Source organism: Myripristis murdjan, chromosome 6 (assembly GCF_902150065.1).
Source record: "Myripristis murdjan chromosome 6, fMyrMur1.1, whole genome shotgun sequence".
NCBI lineage: Eukaryota > Metazoa > Chordata > Actinopteri > Holocentriformes > Holocentridae > Myripristis > Myripristis murdjan.
This window is the reverse complement of record NC_043985.1, coordinates 31,810,792-31,816,791: the sequence shown is the minus strand read 5'-3', so window position 1 is coordinate 31,816,791 and position 6,000 is coordinate 31,810,792. Positions and strand designations below refer to the sequence as shown.

At 40.4% G+C, this 6,000-nt stretch overlaps 1 protein-coding gene across 2 annotated transcripts in view; it reads right to left on the bottom strand.

Annotated features, from left to right (window-relative positions):
* The window catches only part of nup93 (nucleoporin 93), a 51,667-nt gene that overhangs the window by 39,783 nt on the left and 5,884 nt on the right, over positions 1-6,000 (bottom strand). The gene's annotated exons all lie outside the window — the stretch shown is intronic.

The following is a 6,000-nucleotide window of genomic DNA, read 5'->3' as shown; positions in this document are numbered from 1 at the left end:
TAGCCCATTTACTGCAACTTACATTATTCATATTTTTAAAAGTGTATTTTGTTAGATTTTTGAATGCGTACCTGAGCTCCCCTATCTCGAATTCAAATGTTCAGGTGATAAACCGACCTTTAAACGTTTTGTTGCTCTGGCTAACACTCGTGCCAATTCATAAGACAGGAATGGTTTAGAAATTTGGTTTTGAAAACAATTTTTTTTACCAAGGTCGCGACGTATTTTATGGTGGAGATGTGCAACACAGCGATGACGCATTCGTGTGTTACTGATAAAACGGAAAAGCAAATTTGGCAGCTGGACCACATTAACAAACCCCTCCCAATTGTTGCACGATAGTGGGTCTTCAGGTCCCGACTAAGGTTTAAAATCTCATAAATCATGTTATAACTAAAAATAAGTGAGGACAGTTACACTGCATTCAAGACACCTGGGACATGAGAAACGTCCTACTTCCTTCTCCGGGATTTGAAAACGACACCGCACTACACCGTTGTTGCATTTTGTCCCGCACACTGTGTGTCAAACTCATTTTGTGTAAATGTTTGGTAATGTCTCAGCTCCAATCAATCGGGTCGATTTTCTTTTTGCGCTCTTTGTACTTTGGTGATGCTAAGCAATTGTGGTTTTCCAAGGATGTTAAATTGAAATCTTTGGGAGCAGGGTGGAATGCGGCTTGACATTTATCAGGGCTGCGCTCAGTCGGCTTTCAATGGATTCAACTCAAAACACAAAACACCAAAACAACAATTTACATAATAACAGAGCTTCACTCTAAATCAATGCATTCCAGTTCAAATCTAGGAACATTTAAATGACATGAAATTTGAAATTGAATAGACCACAATCCTGAAAATGATTCCTGCATTTGACAGGACACAGCTGCACCTGATGAATTTGGGGCTGCCTAATTTGCATCAAGACGAATTTCTCCCTTAACTGTTTAAATCCAGGCTGGACTTGGCTTTATGAGAAAACTGAAAACTGAGACAACAATATCAGCCTCGCACTGTACCTGTGTTTGCTGCTTAAAAGAAACTTACTTCTTGGGTTGAATTAGGCCATACAGAATTTTAAGGGTTCCTCTATATTCCGTAAAACCATTATTTTTATTTAATCATCAAAAGTACCCCGCCTGTATTTGGTACCTGCCTTTACTCCCTTTTGCACAAAACCTATGCTCAGGGAAAATGAAAAAAAAAAAAGATACCGGAAAATTAAGGACAAAGCCTCCTGAGTCTATAATTTTCTTGTTCTCCTCTGTATCTGTTTCACTTTATTACACAGATCACATCTTGTCTTCCTGCTGTCTGCAGCTCAGAGCGCGACCCTTCACACCTGCTGGAATAATTACATCATCTGAGCTCGACGGGGTTTAGACTGAGACTCGAACTCTAAGTCATACCGGTTCCTCAGCCGGTGTGTTGATTCCGTCCCGGGACAGTGAGCAGGATGTGACGGGAAAACCCACGGCTGCTGCCCGCAGAAAGGAGCTTTTCACCGGTAGTTCAACAGTCGGCTGCTCCGTAGTTTGTCCAGAAGCGGACGTTAAAGATCCTGACGCATCACAACAGTTTTGAGCTTTGATATGAATATTTGATGTAACCCAGCTTCCATTAGGAACCAGCGTTTATTTGTGAAAAGGCGAAGCCATACCCGGTCAATAAAAGGGACTCGGCAGTTTAATTGGGAGGTGTATTTTAATTGAAGTTTTACAGTAAATACTTTTTCCCTGACCCCCCCTCTCTTTTCCTACTCCTCCTTTTCCTTTAATTGTTGCCATTATGAATACCTCATCCTAATTTAATAAAGAAATTTAATTTAACTACATATGAACCTTAACTGTGTCATTGTCTACAATGTTGTTTGACTGCTTATTACTCATCCATATATGTAGCTATCCATCTAAAAAAACAAAAGGGTCCAAGTCAGGCCTTGATCAAAATTTTATGCGTAGGTCAAAGTACAGGCTTCAAAATCTGTCTTAACGTCAGATATTTCTGTTTCTGGCAGTTCAGAGTGTGTCTCCCGTTGTCATCCATGTTGGTGCGCTCTTATTCTGACGAAACCTCAAAGGATTTTCAACAAAAACAGACGGACAGACAGACAGACTCTCCATCACATTTCTATCCGCACAGTGATGACTCGGTGTGGCCGCAGTCTCACACATCCTGCTGGGGGAGGTTCATTCTGATCTTATGCCTACTGCCTTTCCAAGCGGCAGGAAAAACTTGAGATAAAGGAAGAGAAATGAACAGAGGCAGGACAGACAGGATGGATGGTGTAACCCTGCTGGTCGGGAACTTTCCTCCCTGCACCACAGCCTTCCTGCTGGCTAGATAAAGACAGAGAAAAACGCTCAGGATACTGGACTACCTACTTGCCTTTAATAAGATGAAAGCCCTGCTGGCTCTAAATATTGTCCAGTGTTCTATAAAGAAAGTTATTGCACAGCTTTGATGAATATGCAGTTTTGATTGGCCAATGAACACATTCAGACTGCTGTTTCACATCTAGTATGTCCGGCCGACTTTAGCCATCGCTAATCAAATTAATTTACGACGACTTGTGCCAGAAAGTCGTGACTACATGGTTACTTTAGAGAGTCCTGCTGGTCCACTTTGCATTGGAACCAAGCATCAACCCGTCATGGCTTTATTATATAGACAATGAACGGTTCGCTGTGCAATACGCTTTAAATAGCTTTACATATCAAAGTGAAAAATAAGAATGAACAGCTGAGAGAAAGAATTTTAGAGGAAAAAGATTTGGGGGCTTTACATGGTGGCAGAAAGGAGGATATAAGGTAATCGACAAAGGAGAGTGTGATTTATTTATGCAAAAAAAAAAAAAAATCATACAACCTAATACAAATGGGCCTTTAAGTGAATGCCTACATAGTGTCCTGATGTCATCGACTTTCATTATTTTTTATCACCTTCCTGGTCTCTGGTCGTCCAAGTGGGGCTGCACTACAGAGCAGAGAGCAGCCACGAATCTGATTTTCCATGTTTCTGCTAAACTTACAGCCTGATAATGCACTGTCTTCTGTATAAACCAATAAAAGTGGAAGAGCAAAGAGAGAGAGTGTGAGTTTGAGTGTGTGTGTGTGTGTGTGTGTGTGAGTGTGAGTGTGTGTGTGTACACCCCCATTCTGCCAGAGGCTAAGTGCTCTTCCAGTCAGTCAGTCAGTCAAACCCACCCAGGGTATATAGTGCACATCCGGCTGACTGAAATCAACACAGAGCTGGGAGACAGAGGAGACAGGGAGGAGAAAGAGTGAAAGAGATGTAGATGAACAAGACTGGTAAATGGGAATGAATGAAGCTGAAGACAAGCAGAGGGAGAGACAAACAAGAACAAGAAAGAATGTGTGAGATGTGAGGAAGGAAGAAGACATATGGCTGATTGAAGCAGACAGACAGACAGACAGACAGAGGGAGGGATGATGACAAGGGGAGCAGGGCTTTAATAACTATAAGAGACAAAAAAGTGCAGAAAGAGGTGCAGAAATGTGTAGTTTTTGGCTGCTGCGCTCACAGCCCCTTCACCCCCCCATCCCTGTCCACAGCAGGCATGACGACACAGCCGAGACAACACAAGTGCAGCCCGTGGAGCTCATTTAGCCTCAGCCATTAGCTTTATATTCTTTATATTCTTTCATTTTATATTCATTTTATATTCTTTTTTAACAGCACCTTACGCGGATGATGCCTGTACGGTGGCCATAGGTAAACATATACATGCTGGCACTGTTATTTCTGCATATTGCACACTATGTGTATACTTACTGTCACTGTCTTTTTGTAAAAGACACTGTGTATTGTTCATTGTGTGGTGTATGCAGCTTTATATCAGCACTCGGAGCTCAAGACAAATTTCCTGCAAGGACAATAAAGTTTATTTGATTTGATTTGATTGATTTAACAGGTGAACACTAACCATTCAGATCAGCCTGCATCCCTTCCATCCTTGCTGCTGAGGAAATACCTTCTCTCACTCTCTCTCTCTTGCATCCATCCATGCTGAATAACTTCTTTAGTTACGTTATGTAGATACTAGATGAAATAAATAATAAAAACAAGAGTAGAAACATTTTCAATGTCCGTTGTGTCCAACAAAAAAAACATATCCCTAAAAACCAGAATGACCTGTTAAAATTGGGTTTTTAAAAAACAAAATCTGTCGTGAGCACTGGCGACAGAAGCAGAAAAAAGTATAGGGACACAAAATGTCCTGACTTAAAATACGGACTGTTTTTACTGTACACATCTAACAGAAATTTGACCTCTGTTTCTACAAAATAATACACAGTCACTTACACTGGCCTACTTGTTTATACTTTATGTGAAGTGTTAGATAATATTTAATCAAACAGCTGTTCCTCTTCATTTATCATTTATATTTCCCTTTCAAATCATGAAGCTAGTGGGGTCAGGCCATTTGACGCCTGGCGCCTGGGTCAGAGCTCCCTGTGCTCTTCAAAAGATATTTGGAAAGCCAACAGCAATAAATAAATAAATAAATATATATATACAACTGTGGACAGTAACCAGCCTCTCAGAGTCTCCACTGTAAACAACAGGCTGATTTGTATATGCTAATGAACCACTGATTGGATGCTCTGATTGGCTGCCTCATCTGAATATTGGGTTTTTGCTTTTAAAACGAGATTTGGTGTGTGTGAGGGGCAATTCACCATTTTCATCCTGACTGATGTCACCAAGGATGCAAAAACAAGACTCAAAAAAATTGAAGTTTCAGAGTTCACATTTTCTCAGCTATTAAATAAACTGGTAAAATACATACTTTTGCTACATGGTACCTTTAATATTATCATTATAATTACTATTTTGCTACACATACCAAATGCTGCCAAATATTTCCAAAAAGTCTTCAGAGCCAACGTTTTGATGGTGGCTTGCCAATTAAAATGTTTCTTTCACCAAACAATCCTCTTTCCCAGAGGGAAACAAGTACTTTATCAATTTAAAACAAGAGGCACTGTTAATTAAAACCACACAAGCTTAGATGTTTGTTGAACTGTTGCAAAGTGGAGCGTATTACACCAGGCTGAGGAAGACTGACTGGTTGTGTTTTCGTAGCCGGCACTGACACCAGGTGAACAGAAGTCAGGCTTTTCCAATTTAATTGCTTCTGCTCTCTGAATCTGTAAGAGCCTAAACCATTTCACGGTGAATTTGAGACACTGGCATTATCGTCTGCATGCTGTGTTATTTCAACTCTGCACTGGCTCTGCGGTTTATATTCAGAATTTTAATATGTGATCATATCAGCAAGAATATAAAAACACCGATGTGAAGTGATGTAAAATAAACTCAGAGAAGATAGAGACAGACAGAGACAGAGTGTGAACCACCCCAATAGCCTCGCAGGGCTGTCACACATTTCCCATTTCAAAATGCCAGACTGCTTCCAGACCTGAACCTCCACACTTCTGAGGGCTTTTCCCCTCTAAAACTACAGTATCAGTTTACATACTGTATGCTGAGGGCCAGAAATAAATGAGATAAAACAATCTCACAGAAAAAGGCACTGTGAATAATTACTGAATGACACTACTGTTCAATAGCGTATAATTTACCACAGCATCATGTTTTAACTTGCATAGGGATAAAAACTCTGATTGACCGTAAGCCTGGTCAAATCAAACATTTTGTTATAAAATTCACAAAACACCCTTCGTCTGTGGCGGGATCCTAGGACAACAAACTCCCATATTTTGAGAGCCAGACCTCAGAAGACCTGCAACTTCCCATGGCGTGCAGTTTATTTCAAGTTTGCCTGCATTCAGTTCAAAGGTGGTAAATCTAAACTTGCTCTTTATGACAAAAATATGAAAATGAGCTTTTCCGTTGTCGTTGTATTTCCAGTTGCTGGACTTCATAGCAAAGATACTAACTAATGTAGACAAAACCCAAACCAAATAAGCAATGAACAAATGTGCAAAACTGAGCACTGTCCTTGTCCTTTCTC